The 12,399-nt window shown below is 45.1% G+C and overlaps 1 protein-coding gene across 1 annotated transcript in view; it reads right to left on the bottom strand.

Moving 5' to 3' along the window:
• LOC135059863 (V-type proton ATPase subunit S1-like protein) overlaps positions 1–12,399 on the bottom strand; it is a 237,895-nt gene that overhangs the window by 195,195 nt on the left and 30,301 nt on the right. The window lies entirely within an intron of this gene.

Here is a 12,399-nt window from a genome sequence, read left to right as displayed (position 1 = left end):
CAATGTATTATACCTTTTTTATGGCTAAAATACATCACATATAGCCCTTGAGGCTATATGGATGTATTTAACCCCTGCCAGATCTCACAAACTCCGGGAGAAGAGCCCGCCGTTTTAGGGGGCGGGGCCTATTCTCAGCACACGGCGCCATTTTCCTGCTCAGCTCTGCTGTGAGGAAGGCTCCCAGGCTCTCCCCTGCACTGCACTACAGAAACAGGGTTAAATCAGAGAGGGGGGGCACTTATTTGGCGATATGATTACATATGTGAAAATGCTATAAGGGAAAACACTTGTATAAGGGGTTGTCCCTGTATAATTATAGCGTTTTTGGTGTGTGCTGGCAAACTCTCCCTCTGTCTCCCCAAAGGTCTAGTGGGGTCCTGTCCTCTATCAGAGCATTCCCTGTGTGTGTGCTGTGTGTCGGTACGTGTGTGTCGACATGTAGGAGGACGATGTTGGTGAGGAGGCGGAGCAAATTGCCTGTTTTGGTGATGTCACTCTCTAGGGAGTCGACACCGGAATGGATGGCTTATTTAGGAATTACGTGATAATGTCAACACGATGCAAGGTCGGTTGACGACATGAGACGGCCGGCAAACAAATTAGTACCTGTCCAGGCGTCTCAGACACTGTCAGGGGCTTGTAAAAACGCCCATTTACCTCAGTTGGTCGACACAGACACGGACACTGACTTCAGTGTCGACGGTGAAGAAACAAACGTATTTTCCTTTAGGGCCACACGTTACATGTTAAGGGCAATGAAGGAGGTGTTACATATTTCTGATACTACAAGTACCACAAATAAGGGTATTATGTAGGGTGGGAATAATCTACTTGTAGTTTTTCCTGAATCCGATAAATTAAAGTGTGTGATGATACGTGGGTTTCCTCCGATAGAAAATTATTGGAGGTATACCCTTTCCCGCCAGAAGTGAGGGCGAGTTGGGAAACACACCTTAGAGTGGATAAGGCGCTCACACGCTTATAAGAACAAGTGGCGTTACCGTCTCCAGATACGGCCGCCCTCAAAGAGCCAGCTGATAGGAAGCTGAAAAATATCCTAAAAAGTATATACACACATACTGGTGTTATACTACGACCAGCAATCGCCTCAGCCTGAATGTGCAGCACTGGGGGGGCTTGGTCGGATTTCCTGACTGAAAATATTGATACCCTTGACAGGAACAATATTTTATTGACTATAGAGCATTTTAAGGATGCATTTCTATATATGCGAGATGCGCATTCTGGCATCAAGAGTAGATGTGATGTCCATATCTGCCAGACGATGTTTATAGACATGACAGTGGTCAGGTGATGCAGATTCCAGACGGCACATGGAAGTATTGCCGTATAAAGGGGCGGTCCATCGGACCTGGTGGCCATGGCAACAGCTGGAAAATCCACTTTTGTTACCCCAAGTCACATCTCAGCAGAAAAGGACACAGTCTTTTCAGTCTCAGTCCTTTCGTACCCATAAAGGCAGGCGGGCAAAAGGCCAGTCATATCTGCCCAGGGTTAGAGGAAAGGGAAGAAGACTGCAGCAGGCAGCCCATTCCCAGGAACAGAAGTCCTCCACAGCTTCTGCCAAGTCCGCAGCATGACGCTGGGGCCATACAAGCGGACTCAGGTGCGGTGGGGGGTCATCTCAAGAGTTTCAGCACGCAGTGGGCTCACTCGCAAGTGGACTCCTGGATCCTACACGTAGTATCCCAGGTGTACATTGGAAATTCGAGACGTCTTCCCCTCACAAGTTCCTGAAGTCTGCTTTACCAACGTCTCCCTCCGACAGGGAGGCAGTATTGGGAAAAAATTCACAGGCTGTATTCCCAGCAGGTGATAATCAAAGTACCCCTCCTACAACAAGGGAAGGGGTATTATTCCACACTATATTGTGGTACTGAAGCCAAACGGCTCGGTGAGATCTAAAAGATTTGAACAATTACATACAAGGGTTCAAATCAAGATGGAGTCACTCAGAGCAGTGATAGCGAACCAGGACGATATGGTGTCACTGGATATCAGAGACGCTTACCTACATGTCCAAATTTTGCCCTTCTCACCAAGGGTATCTCAGGTTCGTGGTACAGAACTGTCACTATCAGTTCAGACGCTGCCGTTTGGATTGTCCACGGCACCCCGGGTCTTTACCATGGTAATGGCCGAAATGATGATTCTTCCTAAAAGAAATATGGACGCTTTCCTGATAAGGGCAAGGTCCAGAGAACAGTTGGCGGTCGGAGTAGCACTATCTCAAGTAGTTCTACGACAGCACGAGTGGATTCTAAATATTCCAAAATCGCAGCTTTTTCCGACGACACGTCTAATGTTCCTAGGAATGATTCTGGACACAGTCCAGAAAAGGATGTTTTCTCCCGGAGAAGAAGGCCAGGGAGTTATCCGAGCTAGTCAGGAACCTCCTAAAACCAGGAAAAGTATCAGTGCATCATTGCACAAGGGTCCTGTGAAAAATGGTGGTTTCTTACAAAGCGATCCCATTCGGTAGATTTCACGCAAGAACCTTTCAGTGGAATCTGCTGGGAAAATGGTCCGGATCGCATCTTCAGATGCATCAGCGGATAACCCTGTCTCCAAGGACAAGGGTGTTTTCTTCTGCGGTGGCTGCAGAGTGCTCATCTATGAAAGGGCCGCAGATTCGACATTCAGGACTGGGTCCTGGTGACCACGGATGCCAGCCTGAGTGGCTGGGGAGCAGTCACACAAGGAAAAAACTTCCAGGGAGTATGGTCAAGCCTGGAGATGTCTCTTCACATAAATATACTGGAGCTAAGAGCGATTTACAATGCTCTAAGTCTGGCAAAACCACTGCTTCAGGGTCAGCCGGTGTTGATCCAGTCGGACAACATCACGGCAGTCGCCCACGTAAACAGACAGGGCGGCACATGAAGCAGGAGGGAAATGGCAGAAACTGCAAGGATTCTTCGCTGGGCGAAAAATCATGTGATAACACTCTCAGCAGTGTTAATTCCGGGAGTGGAAAACTGGGAAGCAGACTTCCTCAGCAGGCATAACCTCCACCCGGGAGAGTGGGGACTTCAGCGGGAAGTCTTCCACATGATTGTAAACCGTTGGGAAAAACCAAAGGTGGACATGTTGGCGTCCCGCCTGAACAAAAAACTAGACAAATATTGCGCCAGGTCAAGGGACCCTCAGGCAATAGCGGTGGACGCTCTGGTAACACTGTGGGTGTACCAGTCAGGGTATGTGTTCCCTCCTATGCATCTCATACCAAAAGTACTGAGAATCATAAGAAGGAGATGAGTAAGAACGATACTCGTGGTTCCGGATGGGTCAAGAAGGACTTGGTACCCGGAACTTCAAGAGATGCTCACGGAAGAACCGTGGCCTCTACCTTTAAGAAAGGACCTGCTCCAGCAGGGGCCTTGTCTGTTCCAAGACTTACCGCGGCTGCGTTTGACGGCATGGCAGTTGAACGCCGGATCCTGAAAGGGCATTCCAGATGAAGTCATCCCTACCCTGGTCGAAGCCAGGAAGGATGTAACCGCAAAACATTTTCACCGCATTTGGCGAAAATATGTTGCGTGGTGTGAGGCCAAGAAGGTCCCTACAGAGGAATTCCAACTGGGTCGTTCCTACATTTCCTGAAAACAGGACTGTCTATGGGCCTAAAATTAGGGTCCATTAAGGTTCAAATTTCGACCCTGTCGAATTTCTTCCAGAAAGAACTGGCTTCAGTGCCTGAAGTTCAGACGTTTGTAAAAGGGGTACTGCATATACAGCCTCCTTTTGTGCCCCCAGTGGCACCTTGGGATCTCAATGTTGTTTTGAGTTTCCTAAAGTCACATTGGTTTGATACACTCACCACTGTGGAATTAAAATATTTCACATGGAAGGTGAAGATTCTATTAGCCCTGGCTTCAGCCAGGCGTGTGTCAGAATGGGCGGCTTTATCATATAAAAGCCCTTACTTAATTTTTCATTCTGACAGGGCAGAATTGAGGACTCGTCCTCAATTTCTCCTTAAGGTGTTTTCTGTTTTTCACATGAACCAACCTATTGTGGTACCTGCGGCTACTAGGGACTTGGAGGACTCCAAGTTACTTGACGTTGTCAGGGCCCTGAAAATATATGTTTCCAGGACGACTGGAGTCAGAAAATCTGACTCGCTGTTTAGTCTGTATGCACCCAACAAGATGGGTGTTCCTGCTTCTAAACAGACGATTGCTCGCTGGATTTGTAGCACAATTCAGCTTGCACATTCTGTGGCAGGCTTGCCACAGCCAAAATCAGTAAAAGCCCATTCCACAAGGAAGTGGGCTCATCTTGGGCGGCTGCCCGAGGGGTCTCGGCTTTACAACTTTGCCGAGCTGCTACTTGGTCAGGGGCACACCCTGACTGAGGAGGACCTGGAGTTCTCTCATTCGGTGCTGCAGAGTCATCCGCACTCTCCCGCCCGTTTGGGAGCTTTGGTATAATCCCCATGGTCCTGACGGAGTCCCCAGCATCCACTTAGGACGTTAGAGAAAATAAGAATTTACTTACCGATAATTCTATTTCTCGTAGTCCGTAGTGGATGCTGGGCGCCCATCCCAAGTGCGGATTGTCTGCAATACTTGTACATAGTTATTGTTACAAAAATCGGGTTATTCTTGTTGTGAGCCATCATTTCAGAGGCTCCTTCGTTGTTATCATACTGTTAACTGGGTTCAGATCACAGGTTGTACGGTGTGATTGGTGTGGCTGGTATGAGTCTTACCCGGGATTCAATATCCTTCCTTATTATGCACGCTCGTCCGGGCACAGTATCCTAACTGAGGCTTGGAGGAGGGTCATGGGGGGAGGAGCCAGTGCACACCACCTGATCCTAAAGCTTTTATTATTGTGCCCTGTCTCCTGCGGAGCCGCTAAACCCCCATGGTCCTGACGGAGTCCCCAGCATCCACTACGGACTACGAGAAATAGAATTATCGGTAAGTAAATTCTTATTTTCTCTAACGTCCTAGTGGATGCTGGGGACTCTGTAAGGACCGTGGGGAATAGACGGGCTCCGCAGGAGACTGGGCACTCTAAGAAAGATTTAGTACTACTGGTGTGCACTGGCTCCTCCCTCTATGCCCCTCCTCCAGACCTCAGTTAGAATCTGTGCCCGGAAGGAGCTGGGTGCTTTTAGTGAGCTCTCCTGAGCTTGCTATTAAGAAAGTATTTGTTAGGTTTTTTTATTTTCTGCTGGCAACAGACTCTCTGCTACGTGGGACTGAGGGGAGAGAAGCAAACCTACTAACTGCGGCTAGGTTGCGCTTCTTAGGCTACTGGACACCATTAGCTCCAGAGGGATCGAACACAGGAACTTAACCTTGGTCGTCCGTTCCCGGAGCCGCGCCGCCGTCCCCCTCGCAGAGCCAGAAGACAGAAGCCGGCGGGTTGAAGCAAGAAGACGTCAAAATCAGCGGCAGAAGACTCCTGTCTTCATATGAGGTAGCGCACTGCAGCTGTGCGCCATTGCTCCCACACTAACCCACACACTCCGGTCACTGTAGGGTGCAGGGCGCGGGGGGGGGGGGGTTCCGGGCCGGGCCCTGGGCAGCAATTGAGTACCTCCTGGCAAAAAGCAACATATATACAGCTGGGCACTGTAATATGCATGAGCCCCCGCCATTATTTTTACACAAAATCGCGGGACAGAAGCCCGCCGCTGAGGGGGCGGGGCTTCTTCCTCAGCACTCGCCAGCGCCATTTTCTCTCCACAGCTCCGCTGAGAGGAAGCTACCCAGGCTCTCCCCTGCAGACTCACGGTAGAAAGAGGGTAAAAAGAGGGGGGGGGGGCACATACATTTAGCGCATTAATCATATATACAGCAGCCACTGGGTAAACGCTAAGTTACTGTGTAATTCCTGGGTTATATAGCGCTGGGGTGTGTGCTGGCATACTCTCTCCAAAAGGCCTTGTGGGGGTCCTGTCCTCATATAGAGCATCCCCTGTGTGTGTGGTGTGTCGGTACGCTTGTGTCGACATGTTTGACGAGGAGGGCTATGTGGAGGCAGAGCAGGTGCAGATGAATGACGTGTCTCCGCCGACACCTGATTGGAAGGATATGTGGAAGGTGTTAAATGATAATGTAAACTCCTTGCATAAAAGGTTGGATAAAGCTGATGCCTTGGGACAGTTGGGGTCTCAGCCCATGCCTGATCCTACAGCGCAGAGGCCGTCAGAGTCTCAGAAGCGCCCACTATCCAAAATTGTTGAGACAGATATCGACACGGATTCTGACTCCAGTATCGATGGCGATGATGCAAAATTGCAGCCTAAAATGGCTGAAGCCATCTGCTACATGATTATAGCAATGAAGGATGTATTGCACATATCAGAGGTAAACCTTGTCCCTGACAAGAGGATTTATATGTTTGGGGAGAAAAAGCAAGAGGTGACTTTCCCCCTTCACATGAGTTAAATGAGTTATGTGAAAAAGCGTGGGATTCCCCTGATAGGAAAGTGCTGATTTCCAAAAGGTTACTTATGGCGTACCCTTTCCCGCCAACGGACAGGATGCGCTGGGAATCCTCCCCTAGGGTAGACAAAGCTCTGACACGCTTATCTAAGAAGGTGGCCCTGCCGTCACAGGATACGGCCTCCCTAAAGGATCCTGCGGATAGGAAGCAGGAAAGTATCCTGAAGTCTGTTTATACACATTCAGGTACTCTACTGAGGCCGGCAATTGCGTCGGCCTGGATGTGTAGTGCGGTAGCAGCATGGACAGATAATCTGTCCGAGGAACTGGATATCTTGGACAAGGATACTATTTTATTGACCCTGGGGCATATAAAAGACGCTGTCCTATATATGAGGGATGCCCAGAGGGACATTTGCCTACTGGGCTCTAGAATAAATGCAATGTCAATTTCTGCCAGAAGGGTCCTGTGGACTCGGCAATGGACAGGTGATGCCGACTCCAAAAAGCACATAGAGGTTTTACCTTACAAGGGTGAGGAATTGTTTGGGGACGGTCTCTCGGACCTGGTTTCCACAGCTACGGCTGGGAAGTCAAATTTTTTGCCATATATTCCCTCACAGCCTAAGAAAGCACCGTATTACCAAATGCAGTCCTTTCGATCAAAAAACAATGGAATATCCCAACACAAAGGAATAGGCCAACACATTCATTTAACTATTCAACATCTGAAGCGGAATCCTCAGAAGGGGAGAATTCAACAGGCGGCAATGGTGGAAGGCCCTTTAGACGTTATTTTTTAGGAAGAGGCCAGAAATACTCACGGTTACATACGGATACAGAAGGAGAGACCAGGCGGAGCTCGGGAAGGAAGAAGAAAAAGAGATTCCTTGGACTGGAGAGAAGAACCCAGGGAGAGGAGGAGATACAAATAACTCACTCCAGATTATCTGAAAGTGAGAAATTGGATAACCTTAGAATTATCAATCTAACAGATAAAAATTTGACAACTGAACAGATCTGTCTTAAGCAAAGGTTTATCCTTCTCACCGACACGACCATGGATAGGTTTGAATGTGAAAAAGATCTGCAGCTATTTATTAGAAAGATCCTTCTCAAGAAATTTTTCATTAATCAAGAACTCCAAAAAGAGACATCTGGGAGAAATTTTGTTGATACAGATGATTTAACAGCTTTACAAATCTTGGAGGAGCTATCCAACGAATCCGCTGCGGTGGCAATATCCCAAGATGACATCAGGAATAAATCAATAATCAGATCAAAGTCTAAGTTCTTTCCAGATACCAGTCTTTGTCCCCAAGTAGAAGTGTTCCAGAAACTAGTCTCCAAAGATTTGGATCTATTATTCAGCCACCACAAATGTTATGATGACAATCTAAGTTTGCTGGAATGATCTGCCTTAGATGAAATATCCAGATGGCAAGACACCGTAGTCAAACCCTCTGATAAAGGGGGGAACATAGTCTTGTGGCCAAGAAATATGTATCTGGATGAGTTGAATAAACAACTAAATGATGCTAGTTGTTATAAACGACTTAGCTTCAATCCTACAACTAAATTTCTGGGCCAATACAATATCACGATTCAAGGTGCCTCTGATAATAGAATCATTGATAAAAAAGATTTTGATTTTTTAACAGTGGCCAAACCCAAGACTCCCACCATGTATTTACTACCTAAGGTACACAAAGATGAAAAGAAACCACCTGGTAGACCCATTCTGTCGGGAGTTGGAAGTCTAACCGAAAAAGCGAGTATCTTTGTAGACTACCATCTCCGCAAACATGTGATTGCATTACCCTCCTATATACGCGACACAATGGATGTATTGAATCGATTAAACAATCTCAGTGTCAACCCAGGAGTGTGGCTAGCCACATGCGATGTAGAGAGCCTTTACACCAGTATCATCCATGATAAGGGGATTGCCGCCACAAAATACTTTCTGAGTATGGAGACCCAAAGTGAATTGAGTGATTTCATCATTGAATTACTGGAATTCATTCTCCTTAAAAACTATTTCACCTGCAACGAGTACCACTACCTCCAGGTGAGGGGCACCGCTATGGGGACGGCTTGTGCCCCTACGTATGCCAACCTCTACCTGGGGTGGTGGGAAAGAGAGGTGGTATTCCAGGAAATCTTTGAAAAATACACAAACAATATATTGATATACTGATACTGTGGGAGGGGCCACTGAGAACATTGAAGGAATTCATTGCAATCTTGAACATCAGTGATCTCAACCTTAAATTAACCCTAGAGGCTAGTCAAACCTCCATTAATTTCCTCGACATCTCTATACACATTAATGATGAAGGGAATATTTCGACTGATTTGTTTAGGAAACCTACAGCGACAAACAGTGTCCTTCACTCAGAGAGTTCTCACCTTCCAGCTACTATTCGAGCAATACCAAAGGGAGAACTACTAAGGATAAAAAGGAACTGCTCCACTGAGGAGGCCTTTCATGTCAGACAAAATTAACTTAGCAAACGTCTCCAGACAAGAGGGTACATTAAGAGACTTCTCAATCGGACGATTAGAGAGGTGAGCAGTTATGAACGAGACACCTTACTAAAACAAACAAAAACCATTTCGAGAAGAACCCATAAGATTTGTTGGCACCTTCAACGTCCAATGAAAAGGGATTATGAATAGTCTGCAAAAGCACTGGCCCATCCTCCAAACAGACAAAGACGTATCTTTAGTCTTACCAACAAAACCTCAAGCGAGTTGGAGAAGGTCCAGAAGTATAAAAGATCGACTGGTTCATAGTCATCTGACCAAACCTTCAGATAAGAAGTCCAAATCCACAGGCTCATCACCACGTGGTAACTGCAAAGCCTGTATGCATATGGTTCCCACAGAATTCTTTTTTGACAAGTTTGGCAAAAAATGGCCAATTTCTCCAAAGATTACTTGTACAACTGTGGGAACCGTCTACCAGCTAGACTGTCCATGCCACAGAAAATAAGGTCAGAATTCTTGAGCACATTGGAAGTATACGTAACGCTAAAAAAGATACTTCCAACTTCAAAACCCTACAACCTGTAGCGAGACACTTCCTCAACTATCATAATAGTGATCCAAAGGGTCTCAAGGCCTTTGGTCTGAGACACATACAGTTGGGGATACGTGGCGGTGACTTAGATCAAGAATTACTCCGTTTTGAGACCAAAATGATCTTCCTTCTTGATAGTCTACATCCTAATGGACTAAATGAGTCCAACAGCTATATACCCTTTTTGGGATAAAAATTCCTCTGATAACAGCTACCACATCTGTGGTGGTCTGAAATCATGCTAATAGGCAGAATTATTGTCTATGTATATTATCTCTATGTTAATCTATTTTCTGCCATTATTATCTTTTGCTCTTTGAAATATCTACCATGTGTGGTTGAAACTTTTGGCACATGCTATACTAGAGACTGATGGTGTTCCTGAGCTGACTTATTCTTTAACTTTACCTCTATGGTAATCTATAACCATTTAAATACTGGGTCTTTAAATAAATCAAACAGCTATATAACCCTTCTTAGCAGACAAATCCACATGATAACAGCTATCACATTAGTGGTGATCTGAGATCATATAATTAAGTAGAATTACTATCTATGCGCATTGTCTCTATGCTGATTCATCCTTTACTATTATTACTTCTTGCTTTTTGACATACCTACCATATGTGGTCCCCAACTTTTTGGCACATGTTATACCAGAGTTTGGGGGCATTCCTTATTAGTATTACCTCTTGCTCTTTGAAATACCTACCAGATGTGGTCCCAATTTTTTGGCACATGTTATACTAGAGATTGGGGACATTCTTTAGCCCGTCTATCTTCATCTCTAACCCTATGTTAATTCATTATCACCTGAATATTAGGTCTTATTTACTCATATCATTATGAAAAAGATCTAATGCAAGATCATGACCATCTGACATTTCGGAACATTGATGTGGTCTTTATACTTTGAGTACATAACATATCTGATATTGAAGTTATTAACTCTAATCAGTTTATATTCACTTCGGGATAATCCAAAGTCAGTAAATTAGATATTTTCAAGATATTTATGAAATCAAAAATAATTAAATATGATACAAGGTTCCGACTATTGGAACTTATTTATACGGGACACTCAGATAGTAGAATTATTCCATCACTTCTCCTTCACTGTTTTTCCATGTCACCTTTTTTCGTTTTTATGCACTTTGATTTTGGTCACTTATTTATATATTCACATTCACACACTGGTTGCTGTCCCCCCCCCCCCCCTCCCCTCCCCCCCCCCCCCCATCTTCCCTTTACATTATATTAATAAATTATCTCAAGGGGGTCTTAATATATGCTGTATCTCCCCATATCCTCCTCACCCCATTTTCCTTCACTTTATGATACACTTCTCTATATGAATTTTATTTTCACTCATTATGGTTTTACAACTCAATTATCATATCACCTTTTTCTCACTTTATACTGGGTTTATATGTGATTGTATCACGTTATAATTAGAATACTGACCTGGTCCCTCCTGAATCGATTATTTACAACCAATAACATTTTTTTTATATGCAATAAGGACCACATGTTTAACTAACACTTACTGATATTAATAACGTATTGTAAAGTATACATCTATGTAATAATACGACTATAGTCTTTATATACAGAGCTGATAATATGTAGTAGGAGAAAACAATTCATGTTTTGGCAATAATTTGACACATATAATCAGTCAAATCTATGATTGAAAATAAATAGTATATATATGCTGTTACTTTGTAGGATTATACATCACACATATCACAGGGCGATGCTGGCACGGAATATGTATGCCAACAATAATATTATCAGTAGGATCACCTATGCATCATGCGAGACGAATAATATTCTATGCTATATAATCAGGTGAATGAACGATTTTAGGGAGACTGAAAAACATCCTTTTATTTCAACATAGTATATGAAACACTCCAGTATGATTACAGCTATACAGAGGAAGGGGTTTTGATAATTAATAGCGTCCGTGAATGTGGCCCGGTTACTAGCCGTCACCATGGAGATCAAAGTATCCCGTGATTGGCTGCATGGATCATGTGACCGCCAAAGTCAAATCTATGATTGAAAATCAACAGTATATGTAGGATTATACATCACACATAGCACAGGGCGATGCTGGCACGGAATATGTATGCCAACAATAATAATATCAGCAGGATCACCTATGCATCATGCGAGACGAATAATAAGAATTTACTTACCGATAATTCTATTTCTCGTAGTCCGTAGTGGATGCTGGGGACTCCGTCAGGACCATGGGGAATAGCGGCTCCGCAGGAGACAGGGCACAAAAATAAAGCTTTAGGATTAGGTGGTGTGTACTGGCTCCTCCCCCTATGACCCTCCTCCAAGCCTCAGTTAGGATACTGTGCCCGGACGAGCGTACACAATAAGGAAGGATATTGAATCCCGGGTAAGACTCATACCAGCCACACCAATCACACCGTATAACTTGTGATCTGAACCCAGTTAACAGTATGACAAACGTAGGAGCCTCTGAACAGACGGCTCACAACAATAACAACCCGAATTTGTTTGTAACAATAACTATGTACAAGTATTGCAGACAATCCGCACTTGGGATGGGCGCCCAGCATCCACTACGGACTACGAGAAATAGAATTATCGGTAAGTAAATTCTTATTTTCTCTAACGTCCTAAGTGGATGCTGGGGACTCCGTCAGGACCATGGGGATTATACCAAAGCTCCCAAACGGGCGGGAGAGTGCGGATGACTCTGCAGCACCGAATGAGAGAACTCAAGGTCCTCCTCAGCCAGGGTATCAAATTTGTAGAATTTTGCAAACGTGTTTGCCCCTGACCAAGTAGCAGCTCGGCAGAGTTGTAATGCCGAGACCCCCCGGGCAGCCGCCCAGGATGAGC

This window comes from Pseudophryne corroboree, chromosome 1, assembly GCF_028390025.1.
Source record: "Pseudophryne corroboree isolate aPseCor3 chromosome 1, aPseCor3.hap2, whole genome shotgun sequence".
Lineage (NCBI taxonomy): Eukaryota > Metazoa > Chordata > Amphibia > Anura > Myobatrachidae > Pseudophryne > Pseudophryne corroboree.
The sequence above is the reverse complement of the archived record's forward strand: the minus strand, read 5'-3'. Positions and strand labels throughout refer to the sequence as shown.